The 17,015-nt window shown below is 43.5% G+C and overlaps 1 pseudogene; it reads right to left on the bottom strand.

Annotated features, from left to right (window-relative positions):
• Positions 1–5,453: 5,453 nt before the first annotated feature.
• LOC147692871 (uncharacterized) lies at positions 5,454–15,393 on the bottom strand (annotated as a pseudogene).
• Positions 15,394–17,015: the final 1,622 nt, after the last annotated feature.

Raw genomic sequence — 17,015 nt, 5'->3', positions numbered from 1 at the left:
GTCCTCCAAGATTTCTTCATTGTATATTTTTTGAAAAAACTCCAAAAATGCTTCCCCGATATCTTTAACAGATGTTCTTTCACTTGCCTCTCCATCTACCATGATATGTTTTATGTGTTTTTTTGCCTGGTCCGATTTAATTTTCCACGCCAGGACCTTACCTGCGGACTCGCCATATTCAAAATTAGAGATTTTACTTACTTCCCATTTTAGGGCGACTCTTTCTTGAAGGATGTTTTCTAGCTTTTCTTTTAACCCCTTACGTTGTTCTTGCTCCATATTGGTTCCGATTCCGGTGCCAATATGTTGATCCAATAATGCAATGTCCCTTTCAATACTATTAATCTTAGCTCTGTAGATTTTCCCTCGGTAAGAGGCCCTATTAGTTATGTAGCCTCTCATATAAGCTTTAAAGGCTTCCCATACTGTGTTTAACTGTGTGGAATTAATATTTGTGTCCATGAAAAGTTTTGTTTCGTGGATGAGAAGGTCTGTTTCTTCTTCATCTAGAAGAATAGTGCGGTCAAATGACCACAATGCCTGAGAGGGTTGCTGGCCCGATTGCAAACAAAAAAATATAGCGGAATGGTCCGATAAGTGTGAAGGTAAATACGTTACATCCTTAAGGTGGTCTCTAAGTGAGTAACTAAAAAGGGCGTAGTCAATCCTTGATTTGTGGTTATATTTATAGTTGTGGTATGATACACCGAGTGCCCTACCCGCTCTCTCCCTCCATGGATCTGCCAATCCGAGTGTCGACATAACATCCCCCAACACCTGCCTGGATTTTTTAAAGGTTACTGCCCTTGAATTAGGGGATTTATCCAGCCTTGGGTTGAGTACCAGATTAAAATCTCCCATCCAGATTATCGGACCTTGGGTTGATAATAACTGGTTCTGAATTTTAATCAAATATGAAGGGTCATCCTGGTTAGGACCGTAATAGCCTACCAAATTGTATATATTATTAACTAGACTGACTCTAGCGTATAGCCATCTGCCACTTAAATCTTCCTCATATGCAAGAATCTGGGCTTTGATTTGCTTTTTGAAAATGATTAATATACCACGAATTTTCGCATTATGATTGGTGCTAATATAACTGTCAACCCATCTGGTTTTACTCAGGATTTCCTTCACTTCGTGTTGGAGAAGATGTGTTTCCTGGATGACTATGACCTGCGCCGGTGAGTCCCTCAGATATTGCAGTATTCTATGTCTCCTACTCTTAACACGCAGGCCATTGACATTCCAGGACAGAATTTTTATTACCATCAGCCAGTGTCCGGACCCCTCCCCCTACTCCAACTCAATAAAGGATTCTGTCTTCCAGTGAGACTTAAGTGGAGTATAAATAAAAATACACTCGATTGAGCTAGTAAGTTTGAGACTATGCCTGAACAGTGAGGATGTTTTATGGTTTTACCCCTTCCCCCCTCCCACCCCACCCTGGAAAACCCCCCCTTAATTACTCTGGCTCTTGCTGCCAGATTTGCCTCTCTATGGAGTTCCGTATGCCCAGGTCATTTACATGATTGAGTATGGCCCGGCATGCCTTGATTCTTTCTAGGGGAAAGCCATCATAATTATATAAACTAAAAGTAATGGAAACACTTAAGTTTGGGAATTTAAGTAAATTTAGGTGTTATACGCACACCATCACATATAACAGGAGTATTGTTCTAATACGCTTTCCCTTTTTTTTTCCCTCCTTTTTAAAAATGTTATATATATATATTTTTAATTTCAAACATATATATATTTTTTCCTTTTGTAAATACAGTATTATACTTTTTTCCTTCTTTTTTTTTTTAAACCCTTCCCCTATTTTTTTTTCCCTTTCCTTCCTTCCTTCATTTTTTCCTGTTTTTCCCCTTTTTTTATTTTTTATTTAAGTTTCCCTCTTTTTTTTTTTTTTACTTTTTATCCCTTTTTTCCCTTTTTATTTCCCTATTCTTTTCCCCATTTTTTTTTTCATCCCTACATATATTTTTTATTTTTTTTGTCCTCTCTACCTTCCCCTATTCTCGACCTTATATCCCCTTCACCTCCATTCTTATCATGTTATTTTAACTCGATGACTCAGTTTGCAATGACTGTATTACCCTAAGAACTAACGCTAGATGTTACCCTGTTGATGATCATGAATGGAAGTCAAAAGTTCGTCAGCCTCCAATGGAGAATGAATGTTATGCATTTTGTTGTTATACATAACCCGCAAAAAAGCGGGGAACCTCATTTGGACAGTTTTCTGGCCAAACTCCCATTGTCTGTCGAGAGTAGACTTGGATAAATCAGATCTGACAACATATGAGAAGTCTGGAGCTTTTAAAGCAGTGGACTTTAGAGCTAGATTTAGGATCTTCTCTTTTACCGAATAGGTCAGAAAATTAACTAGAATTTTCCTAGGTTTAGACCTTCCCTGTTTTAGACGGAAGGGATCTCTATGAGCTCGCTGAATATCTTTTTCTAGCTCTTCAATGGATTCCTCCAAATTTAGGGACTCTTTAAGCAGGAAAGCTACGTATTTTTTCATATCACTCCCCTCTTTCCCCTCTGGAACTTTTAGAATTCTAATGTTGTTTCTCCTTGAATAGTTCTCCAAAGACTCCACTCTCTCTTTTGTTGCGTTCCCGTCTCGCCTTAGATAGTAGATCTTTTCATTGGCAGACTCTAATTTAGCTTTTAGTTCAACTACTGTGCTCTCAAGAGTATCTGTCCTCTCAGAGAGAAGATCCACTCTCTTATCCAAGGCATCAAAAGCTGCTTTAATCTCCAGCTGGTTACGCTTGGATTCAGCGAACCCAACTTTAATTTCGTGCAGTAAATCCTCCACTGAAATCTTCTCCTTCATCTCCGAGGTCTCTCCTGCCTTATCCTTGTCCTTGTCCTGAACGGCGAGAAGCCCAGCTTCATCCGGGGTGTTATGAACAGCAACAGAGTCTACTTCCTCCTCCTCTTCTACCACCCCCACCGGGACGGAATCTTGGGTGGCATCTGTATCGCCCATCTTATTCTTATCCTCTAGTGGTCCACTGGGGATTTCTAGAACTTGAGGTAACACTTTAAAGTAAGATCTAAGCGAGGGGGTAAGCTTCGCTGCACTACCTTTAGTTTTTTTAGATCTTATTTTAGTTCCAATTGTTGAATCTTTAGTACCTTTTAGCCCAGCCGACCGCGGGTTAGCGGCCGCAGTTACTGTAATTGCGGAATTTGTGATGTGAGTACCACAAAACACAAAAACAGAAGGGTCCGGAGTGCTCTCTTTAGGTCCGAATTCTAGATCTACAGCCACGTCCTTGGTTCCCTCCTTAACTCCCTTCTTAGTGTCACCAGGTCTGAGATCCAACTTAGAAAAGGTATCAGTGAGGGTATAATCAACCTTACCCCCTTTAGTATCCACACATCTCTTCCCGAGCTCCTTACTCGATTGCAGTGCCTGGACGAATATTTTTCCAACACCTTCCTCCTCTGATTCTGCCCCTGACCTTGTCTTTGTCTTTGTCTTTGTCTTTGGTTTAATGTGACGGATTCTCTGGGTTTTGTCCAGGCTGAAGGTGTCCGGTTGAGCTCCTTTTATTAGGGTAGGGCACTTTAATAAAGTGGTAAGGCTGCTAAGATCGCCTCTAGCATCCGCTCTGCGGCTCCTTCGCAGCTCCACGGCTGCCTCTGCCCACCGGGAGAGTGTGGCAAAAGGCGGGATTTTGCCACCACACATCCACACACCGACAAGCTGGATGTTTCTGATTGGGGTAAAGCAAAGCCAGTACTGCCACTATCTACTTCTGTTCTGTTTCTTTTTTTTTCCCCCTATTTATTCATTCTCATTTCCTTTTCTTTCCTGTGGGGAAAAAAGAGTGGGAGCCAGGGAGCCAAACGAGCCCAACGATTACAGTAGACCTCTTGTGCCTATCTCTAAAAACAATTGTGCTGCTTGCTGGCTTCACTCAGGGCGGAGCCTGCCTTGGCTCCTGTCTCAGGCTGCTTCGGGCGTCGGACGCTGAACACTGCCAGCATGTGAATTACACGAAAGAAAGGGACGAAACCACAACACGCTAGGAGTCTTACAGGTAACTCCCCAGTAACCCCCAGAAACCCCCGGCAGCCGATGACTGTGCAGATATCGGCGGGTAGAGTGGGAAACCACCTTTACCTTACACGGAGCTCCCCAGCTCCGCTCCTCCGCTGCTCCGCTGCTCTTCTCCGCTCCGAGCGGCTCCGGACGGCTCCTACCTCGGCGCCTATCTCAAAGGCGCCTCGGGTGCAAACATAGATGTCGGCGTCTGTAGCTGGGAAAATGCCGAAAATGCCGAAGGAAAACCATTAGCTTCGGCGAGGAGTAATCAGGTTCTTTTCAGGGTGTAAAGCCGGTCGCGCTGGTTACAAGCCAAGTTGCATGCCGAAAATCACCACGTTTCCACTGGCTTACAGGAACTCCTCTACAGAGACGCGACCTGCCCTAACCGGCGGCCGCCATGTTTTCCAACCAGGAGTGATTAGTCGACATGACAGTGGTCCTGATGAATGCCGCAAATGTTATATCTGGCAGAAACATGTTGACCTAGTCGGATTGGATACATCTATATCCCTATCGTTACACTGGTTTTTATTTCATCCCTTAGGGATACTGATTAAAGAACATTTTCCCTAGCTGAGATCATTTGTTGCACTCTGCCCCTCACTCACATATAACATTGGAGAAGAAAAACACCTCCTGCTCCTCTCCTGGGGAGAGTTGTAGCCCACACAATGAACCTTGCGGTCACTCTGTGTAAGAGGGAACCCAATGATGAAGCATGTCACCCGCGTGTTGAGTGAGGGTTCTCGTCTTTAAAAAGCAAATGCCTTGTTTTCTTTAATACATATTATTTTGCTCACACAAAGTTTTATACCATTTGGTCACCTTTTGTGAGAACATATATATAGTGGAGTTGTGCCGTGAATGGTTAGAATTTCTCCAATTGAGACCCTGTTGTGTGACAATAAACATGGAACTGACACAAAGGCATAGGTGAGTAAATTGTGTTTATTTTCTATTAGATTGTGTTAAATTTACTGTGAGTGCGATGTTAGTTGTGCATACAGAGTGTTTGAGCTGTCAGCGATGGTAACAGAGACAAATAGATTAGTCACCACTATAATGGAATTACATAGTCCAATAAACTCCTGCCATCAACATGGCAATGTGGGATTGGATGATCAACAAAGTAAATGTTCAGTGCAACACAGGTGACATCATGGCTGGCTCTCCGACTTGGCTTTGCTTGGTGCTTTGCACTTGATCCTCCCGTGGTGTTTCTCTGACGTCCCCTTCTGCTGCAGGCTCAGAGATGTCTGAGGATTCATTGTCTTGCAGCTCACCCCTCCCTGTGGGCGCAGCTGAGGTGGTGGGAGTATCAGTAGGCTGGCCACTCGAGGGGGGGGGACCGTTATTTGAGAAGCATGAATGTCCGTCAGAACACCCACAAGCTGGCCCATGAGCGCCACAAGTTGTCCCATGTGGGTGTCCATGACCTCTGCAGCAGGTGGAGCTCACGCAGTACCTCTATAACCTGGCCCATCTGTCCCTGGTTCTGTTGGTACACACCAAGGACTCTTGCAATGGTGGCGAGGGCTTTAGTCTCTGTGTCCTCATGTGATTGTCCCCAGTTGCCCTCCAACCTGCCCTGCTGATACGGGCCTGTAGCGTTGGCTGTTCACGCACCTGCACACTGTCACGGGCATCCTCGGCTTGGGTGGTGGTATTGGTAACCACTGAGCCAGGTACAGTGTTGTAGGCAGTGGTGGTGATGGTGGAGGTGGCTACAGCACAGGTCGTTGTATCAGGGGTCAGCGTAGTTGTTGTTGCTGTTGTGTTGAGAGTTGTAGTGGTGTGGGGGGGACAATAAGGCCCTGAGACGAAGTGTGTCCTGGCAGTCCTGAGGGGCCAGGTTGGTGCGCCTCATCTGCATCAGAGAGTTCAGGTTCCGGGGGGGGTACTTGACTCTGATGGTTGGTGGTGTTCAAGCCAGCTGTTGATTGTGAATCTCCTGTTAAACAGAAGTTAGATTGTCTGTTAAGTACACTCGACTACCTTAGTGACCCTGTTTTTGATGTTTTAGTTGATAATCCAAACGTTTTACATTACAATCACCTGGTGTACCTTGATGTAAAGGTACATACATTACTTGTTGGCAGGGTGACATGTAAATACCAACCATTTGGGATGAACAGATAGTGTGTTTACAAGGACATGTCATCCTCTAACAACTAGGTGCACATCCACTTTAGTTTAGGCTTGGATATTGTAGACCTTTCTTAGAATCTGTTTCAGATATGCCATAAATTTCTTGTTTCTGTTGGTCATTTTGGTTTGACATCAAGTGGTTTGGTTCGTTTGACAGTGTCCATGCATGTGTTTTGTTCATATGAGCCTTCATATTTTGAAACAAATCTGAGGAACCGGGTTCGAGTCTCGGCAATGACGCTCAACATCCTGTTTTTCCGGGCAAAAAAATCACTTAATCTCCCCGGGCCTAAAAAAATTAATGTGTCCTCATGTAACGCAACTGGTGCTCATGTAAAGCGCTCTGATACCCTTTTTCGGGTCAAGTTTTCGCTATATAAAACTTTGGGGGAAAAAACATACTTCTGGGTGGGGTGAGTGTTCCATCCTGCTCAGCTGTGAGGCAAGTGGCCCTGGTGGGAGTTGTAGTGCTGGCTGCCTGTCCCCGTCGTGAGAAGGCTACCTCCCTTTGAAGTAGAGCAGAGGAAGGTAATAGGTTACACATGGTTCTGGGAGGGGGGAGTGTTCCATCCTGTTCAGTTGTGAGGCAAGGGGGTCTTGTGGGATTTTTAGTGCTGACTGGCTGCCTGTCCACCACAACCCCACTCCCTGGTGAGAAGGCTACCTCCCTGTGAAGTGGAGCAGAAATGGTAATAGGTTACACATGGTGCTGGGAGGGGGGAGTGTTCCATCTTGTTCAGCTGTAAGGCAAGGGAGCCTGGCCGGAGTGGTGCTTGCTACCTGAACACATACCCACATAGAAATATTGCTACCTACCTTTGAGAAGAATCAGAGGAAGGAAATGGTAGTTATGTGAGGACATGCATTGTGAAAAGTGTGTTGTACATAAATGCATTTTGGTCTGGAAAGTTTATCTCTATGGTTGTGCAAGACAGTACGTGGCAGTGTGATGGGATACAGTGGTTGGTACCTACCAGTCTCCAGTCCCCAGCAATTCCTGTGAGACTCTCTGGATGCAGGATGGCAAGCACCTTCTCCTCCTATTCAGTGAATGTTAGTGGTGGAATGGGAGGGCCACTGCCAGTCCTCTGAGCTGGCTCATGGTTCCTATTAGCACTGTATTTCACCCTGGTCTTTAGGGCATGCCACCTCTTCTTAATGTCATGCATTGTGCGCAGGGTGGTCCCTACTGCATTAACTTTGTTGACAATCCTTTCCCACATTTGATTTTTTGTGACTAGTGGGGTCTGTTGGACCATGCTTCCAAACAAATGTGGTTCTACTCTAATTATCTCATCTACCATTACCGACATTTCATTGTCTGTGAATTTAGGCATTTTGTTTCTGTGACATGGTGTATGTTGTGCAAATAAGTGAATAGTGCAGGGAGAAAGGTGGTGAGGATGTGTAAAGTGTGTCAGGTATGTATGTTTGAAGTGTTGGTGTGCGTGGATGTAGGTGGTTGTGATGGTGTGTTGTGTAATGATTTGCCTCTCCTTACAGCTGTGTTATATGACCCTTCAATGCTGGAGTTGTGCAAAGGATGATGGTCAGGGAAGGGGTTGGTTTTCTATCCTGCTATGTGGGTGTGTCAAAATGAGGAATGCCTGTCAGGTGTATTTTCCATGTTGAGTAGGGATTTCATATTTTTTTTAATACCTTAGGGTGTATCATTGTGGCATGTCAGATGTGCTTGAGGGCAGTGGAGAGAACAAGCACACTTGGAGGCCTGGCAGTGAAGTTGCATTCGACCACCATTCATCTTTTAGCATGACTGCAGTGGTCGTCACGCAATGATCGTTATGCCAGCTCCACCATCTCATCATAATTTCACTTGGGGTCATTCCGCGTGTGAATCGGCCTTTTTAATGCATTCTGCAGCTTTTCCATATGCAGCAGTCCGATTTTCAGTTTTTCGTGACTTGTCCAACAGTTTATTGTGAAATCCGACCGCCTCGGTCGGATTTTACTTTCATCGCATCGTAATGAGACCGCCGGTTTTCTGCGGAACATGTAGGCATTTTTTTCTGGAAACACAGCGGTTGAATAGCTTTTTTGTCCGCCATCATAATGACCCCCTTAGTAATCAGACCACAGTCTGCAAGTGTACAGGCCACACTGCCTGCATGCAGGTTCTATATTAAGAACCTTGGCCTGCAAGCAGGAAGGAGCCATGGTAGTATGGCACCTGCTGCATAACGTTTTATATCACAGTTATCTATTAAAACTGAAGCAGTGGCTAGACGTTGTCCTCTTCAGTATTCATTGGCTCCCATGCACCATATGGGGTAGGGACAAAGACCTGCTCCTAAAACAGGCTTGTTGCTCACCATCCACATGACACAGGGAGCAATTTTCCGTGAACCCGCCTTAAATGGACTGTTGAAGCGCTAATCAATTTGAGCACATACAGCACATATTGTACATAATTTCTGAATATTAATTGTTTATTTAGAACAGGGTACAATCCAAGTTAGTCTCGGGCAGAAAATACATAGGTTTTATTACAGTCAGGAAGCAATTCATCTTTTCAGGCTTTTCATTATACACTAAACATGTTTTTTCAAAGTGTCCAAAATATAAGAGGCTTTGTCAAACAGTTGCATTCAAGTTAAAATCATTTCATCAAGCGAAAAAGCACTGTCAAAGCCTATAGGTTTGGTGTTGTCATCCAGCATTTTGGCAATGCCTGCTCTGTTTTCTCAGGTCTTTTTCAAAACGTTATTGCTGGGAAACCCACCAGCAAAATACACACAATTGATGGACAGAATGCAGAACAAACCAAAACATTCACCCCCAGTTAAGAGATCTGGGTTAAATCCATCATTCTTTTGCTCACCATGCCACCCCTGTTTAGACCTGGCCATATGCAAATCAGTCTTGACTCTGTGCCTCATGGGGACAGTGCAGCCCGAACTGCCAAGCCAGGTACTCCCTGGATTGGAAACAAGCATCCTTGGACCGGTTTTGGGGTTTCACCCCTTTTCAGCCAGGATAACTTGATTCCAGTGGCACAGTGAGCCTAGGACCCACGTCTGGCCATACCAGGCGCACTTAGGGCGAGAAAGCAAAATATTGATGGACAGAATGCAGAACAAATCAAAACATTCACCCCCAGTCAAGAGATCTGGATTGGGGGGAGTGTTCCACCTTGTTCAGCTGTGAGACAAGGGGGCCTGGCAGGAGTGGTGCAGATCAATTTAAATAAAAACATTCGTAAAAGCAAAGCAAATTATTAATAATAAATAACACTTAAGGGAACGAAGTTGTGTGTGGATGTGCTCCTTCCGACAGGGCAGAATGCTCTCACTCACAGTGAAGTTAATCAGTGGGAGAAGAGGACTGGCCCATGCTGTAGGCTGTACTGGGTAGGAGAACAATGTGAATGACACAGAAAAACACACTAGATGAAGAGTTTGCTGGCTGAACACCCCTCTGTGTAAATATATTTTACATATAAATTTAGTTAAGCCAAAAGATCTTGGCTAATGCCAGACATAAAAAGTCATTTCAAACCCTGATAAGATTCTGTACTCCCTCATAGGGTTGTAGTCCACAAGTATATTCCTCTTCCTTGGGGCCACCTTTTAAGTACTACAAACCCCTAAGAAGCTTTCAGGGCTTCTTTCATTTTTTGGGTATCACTGGGTGCATGGAGAGATGGGGCCACATTTAAACTAACACTATCCGCAGTGAAAAGTTTTCTCTTTCTTTCAGAATGCAGATGTATTTCCAAGATATGGTAGTCATTGAAACTTGCTGTGTTTTCCCCACATCAGCATCCAAAAAGGAAATGCAAGCACCCGTGAGAGCACTCTGTGTTCTTGCATAGGTCAGAGGATGTTTGCAACAGTGTGTTTCCATGAACATTGGATTGAAAGTTTTGAGCAGTGGGCTAAAGACAGAGGTTACTTTTCATAGAGCATACACAATCAGCTGAGATAGCATATGTGAAATCTTGGACCTTAGAGCATACGTAAAGAGATGTGGGGACTGGGTTTCCTGTGGAGAATTCTCAAGTTTCCCAATTCCATGTGTGAGTACCTCACACAGGCAATGATTTTCTTTGATTTTTGAGATTTTTAGTCCAGCTGTTTCCACTAAAAATTCAGGACTCCAAGTCCTAGAATGCAAAGGAAAAATCTGGTCTGGATGAATTACTCACAGATAGACTTTGGGGACTTGGGAGCTCTGGTAGAGTAAGTGGTTAGTGGGCACAAAGCAGGACTGCACATTTTGAGGCCTCACATCTCTTGGGTGATACTGTATACTGCCTTCCTTCAAGTCCCCAAAGTATGGTGATGCTACATTAGAAACATGAATTGGATTTGGGAACTGGTGCACTTTTTTACACATGCTTTTTATGTAAATGGCCTCTGTTTTTAACATAATGCTCAATAGAAGTATTCTCATGTTCTAAAGCCTAATAATTATAGGTATATGAGAAAACAGTGGCCTCAGAAGGGATTTTTTTTGCAGTGGGCACATACAGTAGTAAAGTTGGGTAGCCAAAATTGTAACCCAAATAAACTACTTCATCACTTTTTTCCTCCATATAATTGTTATATTTTTCACATTTGTATAAAGTACAATCTGTCAGTATGGAGCTGCCCTTCTGTAGTCCAGAGGTTATATTTCAAATGAATTAGATTAGTCTCTGAATCAGTTTATGACAAGTGCATGAGCATGTCTTCTGCTGTTTCCCGAAAGCGTCTCAATCTGGACACAGACTTAACTCAGAATCCAAGTTGACGGAAACCCACTGAAAAGGGGAGTGGGACCCCATCACAGATGAAAAGGACACTCTACATCAGCTATTTTACTTGAAAAGAAAACAAACTATGAAAGTTGCTGAACTTATTTGGGGTTTACAAGTTAGGACACCTGTGCCACGCTCTGCTGCATCTGGCTAGGTAGGTTAATGCTAGTATACTACTCGGTCCAAGTGAATAGCTCTACCAGTGCATCTCAGTCCAGGAGTGATATTAGATGGTCAGTGCTTAACTGATGAAGTGCACAGTAAAGATCTTCTGGACCTCAATACTAACATGAACACCCCAAGTTATTACAGCATTAGAATCCAACATCTTGATGATGATTTGAGCACTCTACTAGTCCAGTATCAATTCACGAGGAGCTCTGCATGTGAGATTCAATGCTGGCCTGAGAAAGACATACTAAACGCATCCCAAATTCTGCTGTAAGAGACTTCAACACATAGGGCCCGATTACGATTGTGGGGGTCATAAAGACTTACCGCCACGCATCTGAAAGGCTCCTTGAGCCTGCCAGTGCGGCAGAGTGGCTCGTAGTCCCTACAATGGTGGGGGTGCCTACTAGGTACCGCCGTAGGGATTGCGATGTCTCTTCCCGCCTACCTGTTCATGGCACTTAACCCGCCATGAACAGGCAGTAGCGGGCCCCCCTTACCACCTGGTCACCAGACACAGTACCTGGGGGCACCTAAAACGCCCCCTACATATCCCTGCCACATAGTTCAGGGATATGCAAATTGTCCCTTTTTTGCATTACAGTGGGTGCTGCAGCCAGCAGCAGCCACCACAATGCAAAACATAAGCAATGCTACTTCCTCGATGATGGTCGCATTGTAATTCGTACTGTGGGACTGCTGCCTTGTAGGCGTGAGGTCCCAAATACGAAACAATGGAAGACGGACTGAAGTCTATCTGCCATCGTAATCAGCCTCAAAGTTCCTCTGTGTAGCATATAACAGGACTCCAAAGGGGGACAGATTTACTATTCCTAACTACAGCCAGGGAGAATATTGGGAATACGCTGGACACTGAATGGGGTAGATATACTATTTCCATTTCAAACAAAGTTACATTGGGGTAGAAGTTAATCACTAAAGGGGTCATATATACAGTATGAATAAAAAGAAAATGATCATACATGTTTTATCTAAATATTGTTTATTATACTCTAAGATAAATTGTGTCCGTTTTTCCAGCTTAAAAATGTTCACAACAAATTAAGGCATGGAAGATTTTAGGCCTAATAATTTTAAATAAGTACAAATATCCAAACAATATTTTAATTTATAATTTAAGCAAAGGCATCTCTTTATCTGTCTCAAACGGGTATTTACAAAATACAAATTGCATTACTGGAACAAATGGAGATCCAAAAACTAAAACATAAGCTATTACTAAAACTTTATTTTTAAAACCAGTTGAAATACTCACTTCTAAATAAGAAAAACCCTCACCAACATCCCATACATTTTAAAATAGGAGGACAACATTACAGTAACTCTGTGCTCTTTCTTCTTAGTCAGTGTTTGTTTCTTCCTAAAAAAAATGTAGCTCGATGAAAATTCTGATGCAAAAATAGGATTGTCTTTTTTCTTTTTAGTTAAAAAAAATTATATATATATATTTTTTTTTTTAAAAGACTACCTACCTGTTTAGGGATGTTAAAGTGGTCAAGCCCCAAAATACATATTATAGTCTCTTATTTAACAATTAACTTCTTTCCTATCTTTCCTTACAATACATTTCCTAACCTATTTGCTATTTTAAGTAAATTAGATTGTTCTTACATGTCCGTCTCTTCTCCGTGCTCCAGATCTGTCCGCAACACTCCACCAGCTGTAGAAGCAGATGTGCAAGCAAGAACATCAACCTAAAAAGCAAAAAAAGGACAATTTCTCCCATAGCAATAAATGGTCAACAGTGGGAAATAATTTAAATTATGTTCTTTTAATGTTAATACATTTTCAAATAAATGTTTCTTATTCTTGTAAAAACAAAATAAGATATTTAAAAAACGATTTTGTATATGAATACATTATTTTATTAGATAAAATATATGAATATGAAAATAATAGTGTTGTGTGCATTTAATAATGTGATTTTTTTAATGTGTTTTACATTATAGTAATGTATTATTATTATGTTTCTTATATAGTGCCAGAATCGACCCCCGAAGGGGTATCTCCGCGCTTGCCTTGGGAACCCGTCCTGGCTTTTCCCTGTGAGATAGCCCCTACAGGGCATCCCCAAGGTGAAAGCCAGGCATCCCGCCGCGGGGGACCCGTTGTGGAGATTAAGCAAGCTTAATGCCCAGAGTTGCAGAGTGTGAACCCATGATTAGGTCAGGCACCGAAGCGAGAATTATCGAGTCCATGGACATTTGAGCTCAAGACCCTGCTGCATCAGGATTTGAACCCTGGTCCCGAGTCTGACCTCTGCTTCAGGGTCTGCCTGCTCTAACCAGTGAGCCGCACTTCTCCACTATTATTGCATATTTCAAAAAATATTATTTCATATTTATTTTTTGTTTTTTAAACATTTAGCTACCATCTGAATTTCTGTTTTTGTTTCCAACAAAATATACTTCTAAATTGTTATCAATTAACAATGCTGAGGTATTTTAACCAATACCAGATTATTAACACACTTTCCTACCCATAACCCCTATAAACTTTACATCCTGCTCCAAAAAGTATTTTGTATATTTTAACCAAATTTGCATTGCAATTTAACTCATTTTAAAATTATTTACATAATGTATGCAGACATATTGCAATTAATACCAGAGTATTAGTGCACTCTGCCTCTCATAACTCCTAGATCTTTTACCTCCCATATTTTAATCAACTATGCATCGTATCTTCAATAATTTTCAAATAAATGACATAATTGTTGCCCAAGTATTTTATTTAATACATGAGCTAGAACGGCAGGCCTTGATGCAGGAGAAGTGTGGCTCAATGGATAGAACAGCACACCCTGATGCAGAGGTCTAGCCCGGGACCAGGGTTCAATTCCCCGCCTCGGTGGGTCTTGGGCTCAAAATTCGACGTACCTGCTAATTCTTGCATTGGTGCCTATTCTAATCATAGAGTCCCTCTGGGCAATAGCTTGCTTAATCTCCACAATGGCCCCCACAATGCTAAGGATGCCTGGCCTCCACCCTGGGGGTGTCCAGGAGTGGACGCCTCACAGGGAAAGCCAGGACGGGTTCCACAGCGGTATTTGTACAAGCGCCTTGAGACCCTTGTGGGTGAGTAGTGCGCTATACAACTATCAATTTACAATATTGATATAATTCCCCACTCATTACTCCTAGATCCTTTACATCCCACTCTTGAAAAATGATTATGCATATTTAAAACTAACATACATCATAATTTTTACTTTCAAAACTGTTGAGGAGTTCCTACAAATCTATATAGGATTTGCACATTTAGACAACACAAACTAAGGTACTGGTGTTGAGACTGATTCCAGACACCCCCAAGAATATGTTAGTCTGTAGACCAGTGTGGGCGTGGGAGGGGAGGTGGAAATGGGCGCGGTAACAGTAACAGGCTAAAGACCAGAGTATTTCTTCAAACTGGGTTTTATTTTCAGGGTTCGCCGGGTTCGAAAGGTGAGTCTCTCTTTTGCGAAATCCAGATTCTCTGTGGTGGCGGAGTCTTTTGGCCGAGGTGGCTCCTGGCAGATGTCTTCTCCTCCCACTCCGGTACGCCATCTCCGGACCGCAAGGGAAAAGAGACCAACAGAGGGAAGCCCTTAGTTTGTTGCCTGATATCGGCGTAACCGATTTGGGACCGAGTGGTTGTGAGGGAGCACCCGTGGTATGTACAAGACGAACATGCTCGTGCTCAGGTAGGAGGAGTGGCGTGAGGATCGTGGGATGGGCAAGGAGGGGTGGAGGGTATGGGAATGAACACGGGAAAGCCACACACAGGGGAATCTACAATATTTACAAAGGGCGCTCTTTTTCCCCACCCAGGATGCCCAACGCCGCCGTACCTGAGAAAGCCACACTCCTCCCTCGGGAGTGCGGCACGGCGGTTCACGGGGTTGTTGGCCTCCTGGCTCTCCTCCGCTCTCGTTTCTTTCGTCCTCTCCCTCTTCTCGCTTCACCTTCAGTTCCTCTTCTCCGCTTCCTTCTCCGACCTCCGGGGTGATGTCACACCTCGCATATAGTACTTCCTGCCCTTTCACCAATCTGGAGCCTCCGACGTCAGCAGGGGGCGGAGTCTCATCTTGGTCATCATACCCCCAGTTAAAGGCGCCGGGGTCATATTCATCGTCCCGTTCAGAAAGGCTTTCCCATTCTGCCCTCGGAGAGTCAGTCTGCGGGGAAGGAGGGGAGTTAGGGTCAGGGGTCCACCAGTCCTCAAAGCCTCCCATCCCGACCCTGTTACAACCAGCTAGCTCACAGTACCACTATACGTCCCATAACCTTACCAAGGAGCGAATAGTTTCTGGCAACTATCGAACAGTACAGTACTTTTCGCTCAGTCACTTGTGCTCACTTGTTCTCAGAGAGATATACAGAATAAACGACTGGGACATTTTCAATAAGCATATATTGAACCAGCGTCATTCTAGTATAAAATATATGTGTGGCAACAAACATTAGACAGAAACAGACATAAACGGTTATAAGCACCAATAAAGTAAATAGAAGGTAGAATTCTACAATAGTGCTAAAACAATGAGTATATGCAGTCATATAGACACATTATTGTTTCATTATTTATATTTATATGGAGCACGAATCATCCCCAAGGGGATCTCTCGGCGCCCGGGAAACATGCAACTTAATGCAGCATTATTTTATTCAAATAGCCCGGTTTTTAGATGTTTCTTAAAGATTGTAAAGGTAGGACATGCCCGCAGGTCTTCTGGCAGCGCATTTCAATATTTAGGGGCTAGATAGGAAAAGGCGCGACCTCCCATCCTAACCTTTTTAATTCTCTGGGTTTGAAGGAGCTTTTGGTCACTAGATCTTAACTGCCTGGCCGGGTTGTACCATTCTAGTTTCTTCATTAGGTATCTCGTCCCAGTCCAGACAGAGCTTTAAAAACCAGGCACAAAAGTTTGAAAACTGCTCTTTTCCTAATAGGAAGCCAATGTAACTCTATCAATAATGGCAAGGAAGGAGTGCGTGCTGGCTTGTTAAGTGCTAAGCGTGCGTCCGTATTCTGCATGATTTGTAACCTTGAGAGCAGGTCTTCCCTCATCCCTGCCAATAGAGCATTTCCATAATCAAGTCTACTGAATAGAAGTGCCTGTATCAAGACACTTCTGGTAGCGAGAGGAATCCAGGGGAAGACCTTTTTTTAGCTTACGCAGCAATCCGAAACATTTGCCGGATACGGTCTTAACTTGCTCCTCCATAGAAAGATTTCTGTCCATTAAGATGCCCAAATTTTGTGCCCCATTTTTTGTGGTGGGAGCTTCTCCAAGTTCCCCCGGCCACCATTCCTCGGTCCATAGATCCTCTGCTTTCCCAAACAGTAAGATCTCTGTTTTGTTGGAATTAAGTTGCGGGAAATTCTTTTTCATCCAAGTGGCTATTTTTATCATGCAAAGCTTGAATCTATCTTTGGTCACTTCCGGGTCCTTCTCTATGGGGACAATGACCTGTGTATCGTCCGCATAAGAAATGGTTCGGAACCCGCATGATCTAATAACCGAGGCCAGAGATGACACTTAGATATTGAACAGAATAGGGCTTAATATAGAGCCCTGCGGCACACCCTTATACACAGTTGTAGTTTGGGATATAAGGGTGTCCAGTTGTACACATTGGGATCTGTCCGATAGAATGCTCTGCAACCAATCCAACGCACATGACAATAATAATGCGTACTCCTATGATACAACCCTAACTAGATGTACCTAAGTGTACCTAGCATGTATGTAGGTGTATAGTGAAGAATCCCCCTAGGATAAAGCCAACATCATTACTTGATGTGAGTGACCGAAGGCCCCCGTCATGGTCTCTAGTTGGACATCCCGCAAGG

The sequence above is a fragment of the Lissotriton vulgaris genome, chromosome 9 (assembly GCF_964263255.1).
Source record: "Lissotriton vulgaris chromosome 9, aLisVul1.2, whole genome shotgun sequence".
Classification (NCBI taxonomy): domain Eukaryota; kingdom Metazoa; phylum Chordata; class Amphibia; order Caudata; family Salamandridae; genus Lissotriton; species Lissotriton vulgaris.
The sequence above is the reverse complement of the archived record's forward strand: the minus strand, read 5'-3'. Positions and strand labels throughout refer to the sequence as shown.